This window comes from Littorina saxatilis, linkage group LG7, assembly GCF_037325665.1.
Source record: "Littorina saxatilis isolate snail1 linkage group LG7, US_GU_Lsax_2.0, whole genome shotgun sequence".
Classification (NCBI taxonomy): Eukaryota; Metazoa; Mollusca; class Gastropoda; order Littorinimorpha; family Littorinidae; genus Littorina; species Littorina saxatilis.
Window position 1 is genome coordinate 40043288 of NC_090251.1, and position 9416 is coordinate 40052703.

Below are 9416 nucleotides of genomic sequence, written 5' to 3' on the forward strand. Positions count from 1 at the left end.
TCTCATCGGCACAACATCCATCAGGCAAAATATCAATATGTTGAATGATAACGTTGAGATAAGGAAGTTCACACATTTATCTGCTTGCAACAACAATCGCAAGGACAGATCTATCTGCTTCGTTGACTGCTAGATTTTCATTGAATTTCCCAAGTAATGATGATCTCGTTTTCAATTAGATCTGGACAGTGTTTGTGTTCTTAGATTCATGATTGACCATGCAGGCTGATTGAGATCATAACATTGTGTTTGTTTGTGCTGGTGCAATGTGCAGATCAATGGCCCGGACCGCAGGATGACCCAGTGATCAATACAACTTGCGTTCACCACTCAACATTGTCTTCCACCTAACTCAAGGGCAAAAATAAAGGTACATGGTGGTGAAATCATTGTGCAATTTATGTCTGTGAAGATCAAGATAGTTGTTAGCACTAACTGATCATGCTTATTATTATCAAGTTACATACACACTCCGCCCCAGCTCCACCCTAAACCCATAACAACACTCTCCAGTCCAACTACCCCCACCCTTCCGTGCAACATATGTTGCGGTCTGTACCTTGTTTGTGGTTATGGGGAGTGCTCAAATAGTTCCATAACTGTTAATATAAATTAAAAGTACTGAGAGTTTCATTTTCCATTGCTCTTCCTCTTCCTCACGTTACATTACACACTCCCTTTGCCCCATTCCCCACCCCCTCTCTCTTTCTATGCTCTCTTTTTTCTTTTACTTCTTCTTCTCTTTCTCTCTCTCTCTACCTGTATAAATCAGCTCTCTGGTTGTTGCTTCTGTAAGTGTAATGTAAAGTTCTACATCTCTGCATAAATTTTGTATTGTCATTTTTCAGAATGCCCTTGTAATAACTTCAGCGTCTGCCCATGGAGTCTATATAGGTCATTACAGGGTTACAGTACACCCAGAAAAACAGCTGGATGTTAGTGCATAATTATCTGCAAGTGCAAGCAACATCGACCCTCTCCCCCTGCTCTTTTTCCATCAGCAAGAGCAACATTTATTTTCATGTACAACTTTTTTAGTGCCTCTTATGTTGTATAACTGTTGATATTTAAATGAAGCAAGTGTTTGTTTTCAATTGCACTGCATTTCCCATGTACACACACACACACACACACACACACACACACACACACACACACACACACACACACACATTCGCATTGTCTCTGCCTGTCTGTCTGTCTCTCTGTGTCTGTCTGTCTCTGTCTCTGTCTCTCTCCCTCTCTCTCTGTTTCTCTCTGTTTTTATATTTAGTCAAGTTTTGACTAAATATTTTAACATCGAGGGGGAATCGAAACGAGGGTCGTGGTGTATGTGCGTGTGTGCGTGTGTGTGTGTGTCTGTGTGTGTGTCTGTGTGTGTGTGTGTGTGTGTAGAGCGATTCAGACTAAACTACTGGACCGATCTTTATGAAATTTGACATGAGAGTTCCTGGGTATGAAATCTCGGAACGTTTTTTTCATTTTTTTGATAAATGTCTTTGATGACGTCATATCCGGCTTTTCGTGAAAGTTGAGGCGGCACTGTCACGCCCTCATTTTTCAACCAAATTGGTTGAAATTTTGGTCAAGTAATCTTCGACGAAGCCCGGGGTTCGGTATTGCATTTCAGCTTGGTGGCTTAAAAATTAATTAATGACTTTGGTCATTAAAAATCTGAAAATTGTAAAAAAAAATAAAAATTTATAAAACGATCCAAATTTACGTTTATCTTATTCTCCATCATTTGCTGATTCCAAAAACATATAAATATGTTATATTCGGATTAAAAACAAGCTCTGAAAATTAAATATATAAAAATTATTATCAAAATTTTTTTTTCGAAATCGTTTTAAAAACACTTTCATCTTATTCCTTGTCGGTTCCTGATTCCAAAAACATATAGATATGATATGTTTGGATTAAAAACACGCTCAGAAAGTTAAAACGAAGAGAGGTACAGAAAAGCGTGCTATGCAGCATAGCGTAACCACTACCCCGCTCTTCTTGTCAATTTCACTGCCTATGCCGTGAGCGGTGGACCACGAGTATACGGTCTTGCTGCGTTGCATTGCGTTCAGTTTCATTCTGTGAGTTCGACAGCTACTTGACTAAATATTGTATTTTCGCCTTACGCGACTTGTTACATAAGTAATTTTGATCACTTGCACTTCACTGGGATTTAGTTACTGAATCAGTCATTCAGTGAGAGTGTTATGTAGAGTAAGAGTATTGAGTCTGCTGCTGCTGTTGTTCTTACTCATTACTGTTTTTCCTCTCTGCATAATTCTTGTTCTCCCTTAAATTGCTGGTGTTATTTTCATCATTACAGTATCTGTCCATTGAGTCTGCGTCTGAGCTGTGATGGGACCAAAAAGATTCCAGAATGAAAGAGGTAACTTTTACTGATCTTTATTTAGTTTATGGAGAAGTTGGTTCACATAATGCATTACAGAGTTGCTGCCTTTTTAGATATATTAAACATTGTACCAGTCATTACATGATCAAACTGTGTTAGCCACCCCACCTTCCCCGGTTCCCAGCTATCCTTCTATCCCCGCCTCTAAACCCCCACCCCAATCCTTCCATCTCCCCCAAATCAAATTTACTGACACAACACTGATTTTCATTTTACCTTATTTAAGTGTTCTTTGAATAAAATTATATAGCCTGTTGCTGCTGCAAATGTTGTTGTGACTGTTCTTCCTCAGTGTATATTTTTTTCGTTTCCTCAGAATGCAGTTCTCCCATGCACCACAGCGTCTATCAATGGAGTCTACAATATTGTCTGGGATGTGATTTGAGCAAGAGCATGTCAGAATGATCAAGGTAACTTTTTAAACACACAGAACTGATCAAACTGTAGAATTCAAGTACACAATTTCAGATGTTTTCAAATGCATTTAACATACTGCAACAGTCAGGGTCTTTCTCCACATAAAGAGTGTGAGGTTTTCTTGGTAAAATTGCGATTTTTGTCGCTATGCGCAGAGTGCGACCTTTTTATTTGATTTTTGTACTATAAAGGCAGATATTCAAATAAAAGAAAGTCTTGCATGGGGAGGAAGGAATATGCATGAGGCTTTTGACAAGACAAACTGTCCTTATTAGAGCCTAAACATACGTTCCTTACCGTTAGAACCAAAATGTCAGACATCATAGATGCTCCAATTAAACAAAAGAAGGGCATCCTTTTACTTAAACATAATTATACACTGTACCGCACATTAATAACCTGGTTGTGTTCTGTGGCAGTGCATAGTGGGAACCTTTTTGCTTAATGAATTTCACATGTGTCTGTAACTTGAATCTCCACCAAAAGAAGCTGGATGTAAAAAGGGGTGTCTAAAAAAAAGCGCCGTATTTCCTTTTTGATCTCTTTTTTTTTTCGCAGTCAAAAATGTGATTAAAAAGAAAATAGGGAGGTTTTTTTACCATCCTGTATAGTCTTGTTGTTCCCATGTAAAAACCTAGTCAAACATGTGGTGTCTGATATGCTGGGTAATATGGTGAGGAACATGCCTTTAAAGGCCCAGTCATAATTGTGATAGCCGTTCTGCTCAGCTGGAATTTGATGAATTTAGTTGTTGTTGTGTTTAATGAAATGAATTTGCAAAAAGGAAAACAATTTTTTTTACTGTTCACACAAAGCACTTGTAGATATTTGGTATGTGCCGCATGTCAGGGGTGGTCTTATTCAATCAATCAATATGAGGCTTATATCGCGCGTATTCCGTGGGTACAGTTCTAAGCGCAGGGATTTTTATTTTTTTTATTTTTTTTTATTTTTATGCAATTTATATCGCGCACATATTCAAGGCGCAGGGATTTATTTATGCCGTGTGAGATGGAATTTTTTTACACAATACATCACGCATTCACATCGGCCAGCAGATCGCAGCCATTTCGGCGCATATCCTACTTTTCACGGCCTATTATTCCAAGTCACACGGGTATTTTGGTGGACATTTTTATCTATGCCTATACAATTTTGCCAGGAAAGACCCTTTTGTCAATCGTGGGATCTTTAACGTGCACACCCCAATGTAGTGTACACGGAAGGGACCTCGGTTTTTCGTCTCATCCGAAAGACTAGCACTTGAACCCACCACCTAGGTTAGGAAAGGGGGGAGAAAATTGCTTACGCCCTGACCCAGGGTCGAACTCGCAACCTCTCGCTTCCGAGCGCAAGTGCGTTACCACTCGGCCACCCAGTCCTAATACATACATACAGGTAAACTGACAGGTACTTTTCCACAGTGGAACCCCCCTTTCAGACCCATTCATTTCAGACTTCCTCCTTTTTAAGATCTTGCTTCTTTAGATGTTCTGTGACGGGTGAAGTGGCGCGCAGTGGTAAGACGTCGGCCTCCTAATCGGGAGGTCGTGAGTTCGAATCCCGGTCGCTGCCGCCTGGTGGGTTAAGAGTGGAGATTTTTCCAATCTCCCAGGTCAACTTATGTGCAGACCTGCTTAGTGACTTAATCCCCTTCGTGTGTACACGCAAGCACAAGACCAAGTGCGCACGGAAAAGATCCTGTAAACCATGTCGGAGTTCGGTGGGTTATGGAAACACGAAAATACCCAGCATGCCTACTCAACGAAAGCGGAGTGAAGCTGACTATGCTCTCAGAGTATAGTGTGGGGAACCCAAATGGGCAAACAAGCTCACACGTCACCAGAATTTCTGGAACGCTGAAGAAGAAGAAGATGTTCTGTTCATAACCTCTGTAAATTACCCCCATTTTTAGACCCCTTCCATTTTAAGACTTGATTTTCTCACATTTTTTAAGGTCTTAAAAGGGGTTTCCCCTGTACTCCTAAAAAACCCTGACCCACAAAGTAATTTAATTATAACTGCTGTAATCGTTCCTTCCGTGTGCTATTATCTGTGGGGTTTTTTTTTCTCCTGTGTTGTCTCATCCTCTGTGCGCCCTGAAAGAGACCTCCGGGTCGAAATTGCCGTACCTTGTCTTATCCAGCTGTGATCCCGCCTTCGTTTTAATGTGAGGGCAGTACTTTTTTTTAAACTTTCAATATTGACCGTACGTTTTGCATAAAACACCAATAATGAATTAAAAATACATCAGAAAATTATTTCCTCACTATACACAATAACCCCTCATTTAAAGGCTGACAAAGTCCTATCTAATTAGTTTACTTACTTCCAGGGCTTTTCCCATCGTTGCGGGGATGTATAAATTAAGCTTCCTGCAAAGTTTTAGGTTTGAAGTCCTTACCAATTACAAGAAATAATCAATTCTTAATAAAGTTTATTGCTATTTTTATTTATTTTTTTTATTTTTTTTTTACATTTTATTTCCTTTATATACACATAAACACAGCATAACATACATCATACACCGAGTTTATCAACAAAGCGCATACACACGTACAGGTTGTTGAAAAGACAGGGGATATGGAAGGGGGGGGGGGGGGAACTGAGGTTGTAGGGGGGGGGGGGGGAGTGGGGTGGGGGTAACTGAGGTTGGGGGAGGGGAGGGGGGTAGGTGGGGGCGGTGGTCACAATTTAGCCTCCAAGTATACATGGGGTTTAATTATCGGCATAAAAGTATTGTATAACCTGTTATGAGTAAATGGGTCAGGGGGTATCACATTCAAAAATGTTCATACGAAATCAATCAATACAATTATCCTATAGCATCAATGAAAAAAGTGTCTATATAAACACCACTCTTTTTCAAATTTACCATAATAATTATTTACACTAGCATTATACTTTTCGATCAAAAACCTTTGTTTAGCAATTTTCACAAAAACATTTAGTGTTGGGACTGTCTTATTTAATTTGGCTCCAAATATACTTTGTTTGGCAAGGAGAATAAACAAATCAAAAACAGCATCCGTATGAAAGTTGTCTAAATACCCTAAAATGACAAGCTCTTTTGACAAATTCAAATTACTGCAATGTGTGAAATTTTGACATAACCATTCTGTGAAATCAGACCAGAAAAGCTTAACTCTTGTGCACTCCCAAAACAAATGTTCTAAGGTTTCCTCTTCCTGTGTACAAAAGCTACATAGTGATGTGTCAGAAATTTTCATCAAAAATAACAGGCGTTGAGTGGGAAAAATTCTATGTAGTATTCTACATTGGAACCACCTTAGGTATGTGTCTTGTGTAGTTCGCCTTATTGTCAGAAATACCTTTCCAACATTTACATCAAAATTCAATAAATTAGCCCATTTTTCCATGCACTGTAGATTGCCATCATTTTTCACAAGATGGGTATATATATGTTTTACTCCACCTTTAGCTATTTGTTTCCATACAACATCATCACCAATATGAAAAACATTGTTTAAAACTGCATCTAACTTTAGTCTTTTATGAAAATTCTTAACTGAGCGCATAACGCCCTCGAAAAAGACAAAATTCAGTTGTAAATTTGGATGTTTCAATTTAAAATCGTTATATGACAAAAACCCATCGGCTCTCATCAAGTGACCGACTGTAATAATGCCGTTTTCCATCCAATTCCTGTTAAAAATAACCTTTTTATCTATTGCTATCTTTAGAAACAGTTCTCCAGGGCTTGGGCTATTTTTAGACCGTCAACACAGACAGTACAGCTTCGTCAATCCCCGCGTGAAGGAAATCGCTCACCTTCCACGTGCAAAACGTAGTGATATTGACACGCCAGATTAGCGCGGTAGCGGATTGTGCTAAGCAGGAAAGCGCGCTTTTCTGTATTCTTGTTAACTTCGCAATTTCCTGAAAACATCCACTTTCACTTTGAGACTGTTCTGTTTACATTCGACACTGTCAACACCACTTTGCAATACTGAAATATTTTTTTCTGTTTTCGAAAGCTACAGCCAATCGTTATTATATCCCCTTAGGTACAGTTTTATAACATTAGTAACATAGACCACCACCATCTCTGTCTCTCTGTCTCTCTGTCTCTCTGTCTTACACCCCTTACCTGTTCGCAAACCTTTACCCAAATGTATGCTAAATGTATACACAATACAAGACAAGACAAGACATGGCAAGACAAGACAAGTTAGGAAAAGGTTGCCAGTAGGCCAATAGAGGGATGACAAGACAAGACAAGGCATGACAAGACAAGACAGGACAGGACAGGACAGGGACCAAAAAAAAAAGAAAGAAAAAAAGAAAGATAACTAATTCGGTCAACAGATGTAAAAGAAATAAGCATTTGTTTGGGTTGAATGTTTGGGTGTCACCCTGTATATATTTGTATTTTTGCAGGACAGGGTCGAGTTGTGATGATGTCAGGGCGACTGAAGACACACCAACAAGTATTCTTCGGAAGTGTTTGGAACACAAATGAACATTATTTCATAATAAAAAGGCGGCTGACATTGATGTTCATATCGGTTCATGTTCATATTCTCAGCACAGACGTGTGCTTAGAAATCGGATGTTTAAGAACAAGAGACAACCCTGAATAAAGCCTTATGAAATATGGTTGGAGCTGGATCAAAAGTGTGTGTGTGTGTGTGTGTGATTGAAGGGCAACATTTATAAATGATGAGACAGAAAGCTAAAGCACATCCTTTTATCGTACGTTCCATATCGTCCTCCTACTTTAAATGCTTGCTAATACAGACGTTCTCCAAGAAAACGTCTATCCAGTAATGTTTTGTTTATCGCAATGAAAGCTTTTTTTTGAGAAGAATGAAGAGGAATCAAATTTTAAAAAAACAAAAACCAAGACCAATTGAATTGCTCAAAACGTACAGAAACAGGATGATTTTGGTTCAGTAGTACTATTTGTAGACCCTTAAAGCAATACATCCACAAGGGATTCCAGTGTATCAGTGCAAATAGAAAATTTCTGATATAACTTGAAAATTAAAACAGACTGAATTGTGATAAAAATCCCGAGTAGTTTTTTTTTTAGGTCTCCCTCTTCACTCAATCCCCAAACTCATATTCTGTACCGAAAAGAGCTCAAACACACACGTGGACAGACAGACACGCACACACACTTTGGTAAACATCATGTATGCTTCTCGACTCTGCTGAAATATCGCTATCATCATTTATTTTTGGTCACCGTCTTTCCCTTTTCACAGGCAAGTTTTTTTGTGTAGCATTTCCCATAGAACCCCGATGGCTCCACGGTAGACACAATGATCAGTCCATGCCAGTCATGTTATTTTCTCGAATCAATTTATAACCTTTAACCCAGGAGGGTAAATGACATAGAAGGCTTCGGGTACTCTTGAACTTTAATGTGTTAAATTCATAGCTCATAATTCAGAGGCATTCAAGCCTCCAAATTTGGAGAACCTGCACTTGTAATCATAACAAGTCTTTTAGATCCCTTTAAAGTCACGGAATGAACTCCGATGAACTGTACGAATCATAGCGTACTCTGGTACGAATGCATTTTGTTTACAAATTACATGCGTCAAAGAAGGAATTATCCGTGTCAGCGGACAGGGGAGGCAACTTTGTCGTGTAATTGAAGTCCCTTGGTTGACAACCTACGCCATTTTCGCCGATCAAACAACCAAATTAATTAATTATGCTTAGGTTTGGAGCTTAATCCGTCAATTAATTTCATGATAAATGTTCTTGGGCTTGATTACATTTACAGGTACTTGGATCTAAAATAAGTAAAGTATGCCACTCGATTCTGAGCTATGAATTTAACACACTAAAGTTCAAGATTACCAGGCTTCGTGCACCATGATCAAGTGGGAAGGAGAGACCCAAATCGACAACCAGCACGGAGTTACCACTCAATCGGTGATTTCGTCTTGGAGGCAGCCATTTTTGGAAGGGGAATAACTTACTTGCTTTATTGTCGACTCGGAGTGAGCTCCCCTCGTTTGTCGGCGATCCAGGTTTCGTGTCTTAACTGGACGAACTAGTCCTTGAGTTTGCCGAACAAGTTCACCCAGTTAAGACACAAACCATGGTTCGCGAACCTTAGTTCGGCGAACCAATGGTTCGTCTGGTTAAGAACAGCCTGCGATAACATGTTTCGCTTCAGCAGTAGATTTCCTTCTTCTTTATGAGTGTGTGTGCGCTTTTTGTGTGCGGCTGTGGTTGTGTTTGTGGTTGTTGTTTTGTTGCTGTTTTGTATTTGTTTTTATTTGTCTAATTTGTTGACAATTTGTTTTGATTTTTGATAATTTCTTTTTAATCTTTTTAATTTTATTGTTATCTTTATCTTTTGTATTATTTTGATTGTTATCATTTCTAATTGTATAATTTAGTAAGTGTGTTTGTGTGTTTCCCGTGTTTTCCTGTAATTACTTATCTCTCCTGACATTTGTTGTGTGTGTGTGTGTGTGTGTGTGTGTGTGTGTGTGTGTGTGTGTGTGTGTGTGTGTGTGTGTGTGTGTGTGTGACTAGAGTTCTTCCCCTTTATGTTACCCTCCATAATTGTAACCCCGATTTGGTTTTGTGCTGCTTT

General features: G+C 39.1%; 1 long non-coding RNA gene across 1 annotated transcript; it reads left to right on the plus strand.

The window, feature by feature from the left end:
• The first annotated feature begins 2155 nt into the window (after window positions 1–2155).
• LOC138971451 (uncharacterized) lies at window positions 2156–7507 on the plus strand. The gene is made up of 3 exons (XR_011457257.1): window positions 2156–2392; window positions 2733–2826; window positions 7235–7507. It is a non-coding gene; the product is annotated as an uncharacterized lncRNA (long non-coding RNA).
• The last annotated feature ends 1909 nt before the right edge of the window (window positions 7508–9416 follow it).